Source organism: Bos mutus, chromosome 9 (assembly GCF_027580195.1).
Source record: "Bos mutus isolate GX-2022 chromosome 9, NWIPB_WYAK_1.1, whole genome shotgun sequence".
Lineage (NCBI taxonomy): Eukaryota > Metazoa > Chordata > Mammalia > Artiodactyla > Bovidae > Bos > Bos mutus.
Window position 1 is genome coordinate 73407973 of NC_091625.1, and position 12079 is coordinate 73420051.

The 12079-nt window shown below is 39.4% G+C and overlaps 1 protein-coding gene across 15 annotated transcripts in view; it reads right to left on the minus strand.

The window, feature by feature from the left end:
- Nucleotides 1–12079, minus strand: part of AHI1 (Abelson helper integration site 1) — a 220748-nt gene that overhangs the window by 114301 nt on the left and 94368 nt on the right. The gene's annotated exons all lie outside the window — the stretch shown is intronic.

The window sequence follows — 12079 nt, forward strand, 5'->3', positions numbered from 1 at the left end:
TTCACATCCACATTTCCTTAGCATTTTTGAAAGAACAAGTACTTCCTTTTCAGATACTGTACAGAAAACACCTGTAATGTTCATGTTTATATGTATCACAGTGACATAGATAACACAGCTGCAACTTAACTAGCCAAGTGAAATAGTTTCTGCCGTATCAAAAAATCTTATTCTTAAGACAGTTTTCAAAAAACAACTCAAATAATGAACAAGCAAAATTTCTATAAGTAAATACAATGTTCAGTAGCACAAAAATTCTACTACAATTGTGCAAGTACAATGGTCTGTACTCAGAAATGAAATGAAATGAAACGAGTAACAAGTGCAACATTGTAACTACATTGTAAGTACACTGTAACACTGTAAGTGTATGAAAAACACACTTCACAGAAAAAGGCTTAAATGTTTAGTAAGTTAGTAAATTCATCTTGCAGTTCAGATAATTTCAGCAGCGATCTAGTCTCTTTTTCATTATTAATAAATCAATCATTATATCTTATTATTTTTACCACTTTCAAAAAGCATGATAAAATGTGATCGAATTTTGAAAAAAATGGAAATGTTTAAATTTCTAATTTTCTGTAAAAAAGTAATCTGTTAATTAACAAACTATTAAAAATGACAGTTTATGGTATGTAAATATTAGTATAGGAAAGTAGCTCCTTTCTCTTTTTTGAAATACTCAAAACTACACAGAGGACTTCCACTGTATTAGTATTTAAAAATTCCCTTTTGATGTTCTATACATAGAACAACAGTACTGAGTTGTGGTTACATGCCCTTTATCTGACTCATTATTTACATAATATTTGTAAATGCTTCTCTTCTTTCAAACAGTGACAGTAAATGGTATATAAGATTAAGTTTTTCTTTTGAAAGAAAGATAATTTTGTGAAAAAGTCAATTAAGATCATGTGCAATTATAGCTCTAAGATTCCTAAACTATTGTGGTATCATCTTATGAAAAATAAAAATATTTTCGAAAGTAGTTACTAGATGGGGTCAAATATTACATCAATGCTAAGAAAAATTATCCAGCTAGAAAAATTCTATAAGAAGCCATTATTAACACTGACCAAAATTAAAGTTGACTATTTACATTGATACAACAGCTAAAGTAACAATGAAATCACCTAAGATCATTGAATTTCATTTTCCAACTTTAAATGGAGAAAATAAAAACAGTAAATAAACTTCAAAGGAAATGTGCTTGAAGACTAATAATAATCATTGGTATTAAAACATAGGTTAACCCTAAAGCACTAAATAACACTAATGAAATAGATTAAACAGAGTATGTTCACAAAGGGGATCCTAAAGTGCTATACAAATCAAGTGTTATATAAATATTAGTTATTATTACTAACATTATTACAAGCAAGGGTACTTAGAAATATGAAACGCAGTAAGATGATGCAGTAAATTTTTCAGAATGCTATGCTTTTATATGGAAGTACTATATACAAAATGACAATTTATCACTTAACTATTTAATTCACTTCTCTTTTTTAGAATCATTTTTCAGTTTACTTCTATGTTCTTGAAAATTTTAATCCTACCTATCAAACAAAGCATTTTGAAATCTGGTGCAAAAAAGCAGGTGTATGCTGGACACGCACATGTGCACACACACACATACACACAAATTTGCTTTTCAGTCTTCCTCTTCAGAAAATTACTTGTGCTAAAGCAAAAAATGAATACCAAGAAAGCTCAAATAGGATCCTTGAATGACTCCACTCAAACTGAAAGACTTGCCACTTTTTCTAAGTAAAATGCTGTTTTAAAAAATCCAATTATGATCTACAATTACATGGTTTTTCTAAGCATTTCTACACTTCTGCCCTCTCTTGACATATCTTTAGAGACTATTCAAATGTTCGTGAAGTGATGAGTGGCAACATAACAGGGAGGATAACTTAGTTTCTAAGGTATGGATAATTGTTAATCACTACCCTCCAATACTTTGGCCACCTCATGTGAAGAGTTGACTCATTGGAAAAGACCCTGATGCTGGGAGGGATTGGGGGCAGGAGGAGAAGGGGACAACAGAGGATGAGATGGCTGGATGGCGTCACCAACTCGATGCACATGAGTTTGGGTAAACTCCGGGAGTTGGTGATGGACAGGGAGGCCCAGCGTGCTGCGATTCATGGGGTTGCAAAGAGTCGGACACAACTGAGTGACTGAACTGAACTGAACTAATAGTGATCTGAAATTAGAACTCAAAGTATTTTCAAAGTGAGCTTATACATATTCACTAATTCATTTAAAGGAAGAAAAATAATAACAACCATTATACAGAGTGAAGCAATATCTATTTTTGAAACATATGCTGTGGAAAAGAATTGCTTAATAATTTTACAACAACAGAAAGGTTGGCTAAGATAGTCTACCCTACAACAATCTATCCTCTTTTTACAAAACACTTTTCTGCTTGCCTCATGCAAAAACCACAGTCTGCCAAAGTCAGTTTAATACCTCCATACTGTGCAAAATGAGAAGCATAAAAATTTAATAAAATTCATAATGGAAAAAAGAAAAAAACAACCACCTAGAACTGCCAAGTTAATCACAAAAACTGTTTTGCCTGCTCTTTCAGGGTATAAACAGTTTTGATAAAATATGCAAATACTAATTCTCTAGGAGGAGTTAATTTTCATGTTAAAAAAGTCATTGCTCTAACCTCAAATTGAATGCACAAAGCTAAACAGGCTACAATAGTTTACCCTTTAGTGATTAAATTGTAAAACCATTGGGAGATATGTAACACTCATTTCCATATATACTTACAAGTCTAATCCTTTTAGCTGACTTTATATGCTTTATTAACCTGAAGAATTGTTTTCAAAGTTTCAATTTGTGAAGACACTTCAAACTTGATTTTAATGATAACAGAAAAGATATTAACACTGTTTATACACTTATGTTAACAAATGTGTCCCCCTTCTTCTGGACATCTATTTTTTTTAAACTAAATTTGAACAACAATGCAGATAACACTTTAATTTGAAGACACTTCTAAAACCAGCACCTAGGAAATTTTTTTGTTGCAAATTATATGTCTGCTGTAAAAGTTAAAATCCCAGTATTACAAAACAAGTTAAACAGAAAACTTGAGCCAAAGTGAGATTCAAGTTATCTGAAGTCAGTTATCTGAACACCTCATAAGTTCTAAAAGCAACTTACATTTCTGTGATATAGAGGTTAGTAAAACCTAAGAAATGAGTAGGCCGTGATGTCATAAAGAGAGATGCAACATGATCTCTCTAGGTCCTAGATACTGCCCTTATAAATTGCGACAATGAAGTGAGGGATAGGGAAGAAACATTGTTACTGTTAAATTTTTACAGTGGGGTAACGAGCTAGAAAATCTCTCCTCAAATTAGTTCACCCCCTACAGTATTAACTAAACCAGCATTCAAATGGGGATCAGTCATCACATTTTATTTTGTAATATTTAATCAAGATTTTTTGAGTATAAGGGCTGGTGGTTCAAAAATTACTAATATATTCCCCTGTATAAAGCTCAAAATTAACATCTAGTACTGGTTCAAACCACTTACCCAGTAGTAATATGCCTCAGAGAAAGCCAATTAACCTGATGCATACTACAGTACAAACCTTCACCTCCTTTCTCTCAGTATATTTCCTTACTCCAGAGAGAAAATTTGGTTCTGAACCCCCTGAAATCCTCACTTCCAAGAACAAACCTCTTACACCTGTCCTCCTCTTTCTTTCCAGTGTCAGATAAACAGGTGAAAGAGAAATTCGCTCAGTCAGGTCCAACTCTTTGAGACCCCATGGACTATACAGTCCACGGAATTCTCCAGGCCAGAATACTGGAATGGGTAGTCTTTCCCTTCTTCAGGGGATCTTCCCGACCCAGGAATTGAACCAGGGTCTCCTGCATTGCAGGCGGATTCTTTACCAACTGGGCTATCAGGGAAGCCCAGATAAAGAGGTACTCTTCCATTTAAAATTAATCCCCCAGCTGTTCCCTTGAAGATATCTTTGCATGCATGCTTAGACGTGTCTGATTCTGTGCAACCCTATGGACTGTACCATGCCAGGCTCCTCTGTCCATGGAATTCTCCAGGCAAGAATACTAGAGTGGGTTGCCATTTCCTTCTCCATGTGGCTATCCTTAAGGCTCTTCCAAATTCTCTACTAGCTGTTTGTCTACAGGCTATAAGCATTAATCTTTTCACTTTACTACAAAATAGAAAACAAGTAATTCTTACTATGATTCCATAAATTTCCTTAACCTTCATTGAACGTTAAAGTTTTTGAAAAACAGCCAATAACTGCTATCTATATAGCTCAGCCATTCACTTTCAAGCAGCTACAACAAAGCTTGTATCTATCAGAACACTAAATCTGAAACTAAAGTCATCATGGACTTCAAATGATCAAATTTGGCAGATTCACTCAGGCCTCTGAGATATCTGACACTGTCAATCACTCTCGTGTTTCTGGGAAACCATTTTTTGTTGGTGATCCTGCCACTGCTTCTCTGTGTTGCCTGCTAGACCCACTGGGCTCTCTACTTCGTTCACACCACACGGTTATCCCAGGCAAAGATGTATGTTTTCATTGCTTCATCTGCCTTTCATGTTGACAATTTTTTCATGTAAAACTCTTCTGATCAGTAAGTTCAGAACCAAACTAACCTTTCCTATGCTGTTCACTTCCTTGGGGAAAGCTCTCATCACCCACTCTGCTGTTCCAGCCAGACAGATGGGCATCACCCTGGACAGCTTCCTCACACTCCACACAGAGTTCTCATTTAGGCAGTCAGGTGCTCTGGCATCTGATTCCACTCCTTCATCATCAGTGCTACCACTGCAATAGTCGTCTCCTGATTTGTCTTCCCATCTACTGATTCTTCTTCTATACTGCTACCAGGGTGATTTTTCTAAAATGCTAATTTGATTGAGCAACACTTTTGTTTAAAACCCATCATCAACTGTTCCACTGGATAAAATCCATACTTTTTAGTATAGCAAACAAAGCTTTCTATAAGAACTACTAGCCTTCCAACCTTACTGCTCTATCTCCTATGTTCCAGCTGCAACAAATTGCTCCCCAGACATTCCACATTGCTTCATGTCTCTGTGACTCGGTTCATGCTTTTCCTGTTTCCTGGAATGTGCTTCCTTCCTGGCTCCATCTTCCTTTTTGATATTGACTTCTTCTCAAAGCCTAAGCTCAAGTGTTACATCAGGCACGAAAAGTCTTTCAGACTTTCCCATTAGAACTTATCTCCTCCTAATTTCAGTCAGCCCAGTTGCTCAGTCGTGTCCGACTTCTTCGCGACCCCACGGACTACAGCACACCATGCTTCCCTGTCCATCACCAACTCCTGGAGCTTCCTCAAACTCATGTCCATCGAGTCAGTGATGCCATCCAACCATCTCATCCTCTGTCATTCCCTTCTCCTCCCACCTTCAATCTTTCCCAGCATGAGGGGCTTTTCCAATGAGTCAGTTCTTCCCATCAGGTGGTCAAAGTATTGGAGCTTCAGCTTCAGCATCAGTCCTTCCAATGAATATTTAGGACAGATTTCCTTTAGGATTGACTGCTTTGATCTCCTTGCAGTATCCATACATCAGAACTGGAAAAACCACAGCTTTGACTAGACTGACCTTTGTTGACCAGACGGACCTCCTTCTTTGTCTCCCCACTATTCCCACATCTTCTAGTATCATGGCACCGGTAGTACCTTAGGATGCTTACCTAGTAAGTTATCATCCATGAGACTATAATCTTTTTGAGGGTAAGGGACGGGTTTTGTTTATATACATTTGTTTAGTAAATGGCTGGTATAACCTTATAAAAACTACACAGAAGTCAAACTCATTAACACATATGAAAGCAGTGCATGTTTTAAAACCTTACCCAAATTTAAGGCGGTATTTATATTCAAGACTTCTCAAATGTAACTGACTTTTTGATGATAAGAATTACAGAATAATGGGCTTAAAAGTAAGAAACTCAATCAGATCAGATCAGTCGCTCAGTCGTGTCTGACTCTTTGCGACCCCATGAATTGCAGCACGCCAGGCCTCCCTGTCCATCACCAACTCCCGGAGTTCACTCAAACTCACGTCCATCGAGTCAGTGATGCCATCCAGCCATCTCATCCTCTGTCATCCCCTTCTTCTCTTGCCCCCAATCCCTCCCAGCATCAGAGTCTTTTCCAACGAGTCAACTCTTCACATGAGGTGGTCAAAGTACTGGAGTTTCAGCTTTAGCATCATTCCTTCCAAAGAAATCCCAGGGCTGATCTCCTTCAGAATGGACTGGTTGGATCTCCTTGCAGTCCAAGGGACTCTCAAGAGTCTTCTCCAACACCACAGTTCAAAAGCATCAATTCTTCGGTGCTCAGCCTTCTTCACAGTCCAACTCTCACATCCATACATGACCACAGGAAAAACCATAGCCTTGACTAGACCAACCTTTGTTGGCAAAGTAATGTCTCTGCTTTTGAATATGCTATCTAGGTTGGTCATAACTTTCCTTCCAAGGAGTAAGCGTCTTTTAATTTCATGGCTGCAGTCACCATCTGTAGTGATTTTGGAGCCCAGAAAAATAAAGTCTGACACTGTTTCCACTGTTTCCCCATCTATTTCCCATGAAGTGGTGGGACCGGATGCCATGATCTTCGTTTTCTGAATGTTGAGCTTTAAGCCAACTTTTTCACTCTCCACTTTCACTTTCATCAAGAGGCTTTTGAGTTCCTCTTCACTTTCTGCCATAAGGGTGGTGTCATCTGCATATCTGAGGTTATTGATATTTCTCCCAGCAATCTTGATTCCACCTTGTGTTTCTTCCAGTCCAGCATTTCTCATGATGTACTCTGCATGTAAGTTAAATAAGCAGGGTGACAATATACAGTCTTGACGAACTCCTTTTCCTATTTGGAACCAGTCTATTGTTCCATGTCCAGTTCTAACTGTTGCTTCCTGACCTGCATACAAATTTCTCAAGAGGCAGATCAGGTGGTCTGGTATTCCCATCTCTTGAAGAATTTTCCACAGTTTATTGTGATCCACACAGTACCCATATTTAAATCTAGAAACAGGGGTATGAAATAATAGAAAAATATATACATATAGGTCTCTGGCCCTAGTTCTTGGCACAGAACTCCTAAAACTGTTGTCAAGCATCTTTTGTTCTTCTATTTTATCTTTGACTCTGATTCCGTAGTTGAAATTGCAAGTTAAAGTGTTAGTCAACTTAGCTGTGTCTGACTCTTTGCAACCCCATGGACTTTAACCTCCTACCATGGAATTCTCCAGGCAAGAATACTGGAGTGGAGAAATATACCCATGCACTATGGGTACCTTATTTTTGACAAAGAAGGCAAGAATATTTAATGGGGTAAAGAGAGCCTCTTCAATAAATGGTGCTGGGAAAACTGGACAGATACATGTAAAAGAGTGTTAGAACACTTCCTAACACATACACAAAGATAAACTCAAAACGGATTAAAGACCTACATGTAAGACTAAAAACTGTAAAACTCTTAGAGGAAAACATAGGCAGGACACTCGATGACATAAATCAAAGCAAGATCCACTATGACCCACCTCCTAGAGGTAACAGAAATAAAAACAAAAGTAAACAAGTGGGACCTGATTAAACTTAAAAGCTTTTGCACAGCAAAGGAAACTATAAGCAAAGTGAAAAGACAACCCTCAGAATGGGAGAAAATAACAGCAAATGAAACAACTGTCAAAGGATTCATTTCTAAAATATACAAGCAGCTCATACAACTCAATGCTAGAAAAACAAACAAACCCAAACAAAAAGTGGGAAAAAGACCTAAACAGACATTTCTTCAAAGAAAACATACAGATGGCTAACAAACACATGAAAAGATCCTCAACATCGCTCATTATTAAGAGAAATGCAAATCAAAACCACAATGAGATATCACCTCACACAGGTCAGAATGGCCATCATCAAAAAATCGACAAACAATAAATGCTGGAGAGGGTGTGGAGAAAAGGGAACGCACTTGCACTGTTGGTGGGAATGTAAATTGATAAAGCCACTATGGAAGACAGTATGGAGATTCCTTAAAAAACTAGGAATAAAACCACCATATGACCCAGCATGGAACAGACTGGTTCCAAACAAGAAAAGGAGTACGTCAAGGCTGTATATTGTCACTCTGCTTATTTAACTTATATGCAGAGTACATCATGAGAAACGCTGGGCTGGATGAAGCACAAGTTGGAATCAAGACTGCCAGGAGAAATAACAATAACCTCAGATATGCAGATGACACCACCCTTATGGCAGAAAGTGAAGAAGAACTAAAGAGACTCTTGATGAAAGTGAAAGAGAAGTGAAAAAGTTGGCTTAAAGCTCAACATTCAGAAAACTAAGATCATGGCATCCAGTCCTATCGCTTCATGGCAAATAGATGGGGAAACAGTAGAAACAGTGTCAGACTTTATTTTTTAGGGCTCCAAAATCACTGCAGATGGTGACTGCAGCCATGAAATTAAAAGATGCTTACTCCTTGGAAGGAAAGTTATGACCAACCTAGACAGCATATTAAAAAGCAGAGATATTACTTTGCCAAGAAAAGTCCATCTAATTAAGGCTACGGTTTTTCCAGTAGTCATGTATGGATGTGAGAGTTGGACTATAAGGAAAGCTGAGTGCAGAAGAATTGATGCTTTGGAACTATGGTGTTGGAGAAGACTCTTGAGATTCCCTTGGACTGCAAGGAGATTCAACCAGTCCATCCTAAACGAGATCAGTCTTGAGTGTTCATTGGAAGGACGGATGTTGAAGCTGAAACTCCAATACTTTGGCCACCTGATGCAAAGAATTGACTCATTTGAAAAGACCCTGATGCTGGGAAAGATTGAAGGTGGGAGGAGAAGGGGATAACAAAGGATAAGATGGTTGCATGGCATCACCGACTTGATGGATATGAGTTTGAGCAAGCTCTGGGAATTGGTGATAGACAGGGAGGCCTGGTGTGCTGCAGTCCATGGGGTTGTGAAGAGTCGGACATGACTGAATGAATGAACTGAACTGAGTATAGATGACATTAATAATTAAAAAAAAAAGATAAAAGTCCTCTGGCTTCAAGAAGCTTACAGAGAAGTATGGAAATTCAGACATGTAAAGATTAGAGCTGGAAACAATATCACGTAAAATCTAAAAAAACAGAAAGAAGGAAGAGAGGAGAGGAAGATGAACAGAAAGAAAGAATAGAATTGTTCCTCCCTGAGGAAATTCATACTTTAATTCTGGAGAATATAGGCAAAATTAATTATAATTTAAGGCAGAATAAACTCAATTAAAATACATGCCAATTATGAATCAATATGTCTGGGAACATGAGAAAAACAGATTAATCCCATTTGTGAGGAATCATACAAAGCTTAATGGAAAGAAATTCCTCCAGGCAATATCATTTCTGATATGATTCAATCCATCTCGAAACAAAGGAAAGAGCAAGGAAATTTGGAAATTATAAGTCTCTGTGAGAGCAATGGAAGACTTCTAATACCAATTACTGTCCTGGAAGTAAAGAGACGAGAACTCTTTATCTTCCCATCATCAAATCTTTATCTGAGCATCTACCCATAGTTTCTACCTATGTGCCTATCAGAGAGGATGAACACTCACTTCTCTTTAGGCCAGTTTCTCCACTGGCATTCAGAATTTGATTCCCTCTCATTTCTTCAAGGACTTGAGTCCAGCAATAACCACCTCCATGGGACGTTATCAATTTCTCTGTCACCACCGAATTATTCCCAGCAGCAAATAAGCATACTTTAATATTGTCCATCTAATGTTCTGCTCCAGTTGCTGCTTCTCTGCTCCTCAGTTAGAATTTCTTAAAAGAATGGTCTACACAGTCTCTGCTTTATAGACTCCCATTCTGTCTTCAACCCACTTCAACTGAGCTTTTCTCCCAGCCACTCACTGAAACTGTACTCATCTAGGAAACCAAAGGACATCATCCTGCCAATTTTCTGTCCTCGTTTTACTCATTCGCTCAATAGCATGTGACTGCTTATCACTCCCCTTTCTTAAAATACCTCCTGTGAGATTTCCTGACATACTCTCTTCAGGGTCTCAGGTATTTAGCTATACTCTCTCTCCAGGTGATTGTACCAAATCTAACAGTTTAGAACAAATACGGCTTTTACCCTGAACTCTCCCCAGAGCTCAAGACTCAAATATCCAATTGCTTACTTCTCAGCTACATTCATATAGAAAACTCCACGCCAGTAGTCCTCATCTCATTAAAAAGCTCTACCAGCATCTACACAGTGGCTATAAAAAGCAACACAGAAGTGATTTCTAAGTTCTCGTTCTCTCACTTACACCACATCTAATCCATCACCACATTGTGCTGAATCTACTTCCAAAATATATCTTAAATCTGTCCACTGCTTGCACTCCCATTATTATAACTCTTAAACGAATTCAAGGATTAGACTGAAGTGGCTTTAATGCCAGGTGGCCTATGATCACATAAGCAAACCAAAATCTAAGCCTGTAAATACTTCGAGGTTTCAATACTGAAACCTAAGGATAACTAATCCCAATAGCCAACTGAGCTTTATTTTTATTTTTTTGCAAGCCTTTCCCCCTTTATTCTTTTTTTCTGCTTGGTTCCTCGATGAAGCAATCACTTTATCTTTCTTTCCTGCAACACCGACTTCATTCCCACTTCCTCGAAGACCGAGGAGAGCCCAGGGGAGGAGGGTAGGATTCTCCACCAGCCACAGCTCCCAAAGGAAGTGTCAGGGCTGTGAAAGGAAGCCGGGTTTGGACAGAAGACCAGCTTCTGGCCCCTGTGGGTGAGATCTTCAGGGATCAGGATGCGAGGGCGAAGTCTTCCCTTCACCATTGTCACTTCCATTCTTTCCCAGAGCCTCAGGTGCGGTCCAACAGGTCATTGTTCTTGTATATCTTTTCTGGATTCCCTTCCTTCATGGCTGTGTATCTGGCTAATGTGAAGAGACAGTCACTGAGTCTGTTTAAGAACTTGACCACGTTTGCATCGGTCTCACCCGTCTGGACAAGAGGCACCACACGTCTCTCGGCTGGGCTACACACGGCCCGACAGAAGTGCAGTGTGGAGCTGCTCTTGCCTCCTGATGGGGTGTAGTCTCTGGGTGTTGTCACTCAGTCCTGTCTGACTCTGTGATCCTATGGACTGCAGCCCGCCAGGCTCCTCTGTCCATGGGATTCTCTAGGCAAGAATAAGGCAGGATGAAAGTGGTGAGTGGGGGCAGCTGGCGAGAGTATCTGTCGATCCACTGCTCCAGCTCCAGGATGAGCCCCGCCTCGAACATGGCGTGTTTTAAATGAGCCTCTCTGGCTGAGGAGCGCGGAGTCGCCAGGGCAGAGCCGAAGACCTACAGGGAGCACTGGATTCTCTGAAGCTCTTCCACAAACGGGTGGTCCTTTTCTGCAATTAATTCCATAGCAAACCCAATGGCTGAACTTAATTCATCTGTAGTTCCCACAGCTTCAAACACCTGGTCGTCTTTGGGTGGTCTTTCTCCAGTGAAGGTGCTAGAAAACCCTTTGTCTCCTGTTTTGGTGTAGATCTTGGGGACCTAGGGAGTCTTCGAGGAAGGCTGAGGCCTGTCCCCGTCTTCCACGCCCTGGGGGCTGCGACTCTGGAAATGGGGACACAATAGCTTGCGGGCTCCAAGACACCCGCGCAAGCAAAGGCGACCTCCCGGGCCCCACACAGCCATGCCCCAGGCCTCTCGTCGAGGAGCCCAACTGGGCTTTAAACTATAGCCAATCAGTAACTTCCTTGTTCTGCTTCAGCCCTTTCTCTCTAGGAGTCTTTCCCCAGCTCCTGCTGGTGAAAAGCTTCTAAATGATCCTAAGCTTGGCCCTAACCAATTCGAATAGATTTTTGCTCAAAGAAAACCCTCCTAAAATGTTTAATATGCCTCGGTTTATCTTGTAACACCATACTAGTATAGGCCACAATCTCCTCTTCCTTGAACTGAAGACTATTACTTGCCTTTTAAAACCCATTCTCAAAATAAATAAATAAATAAAATCCATTCTC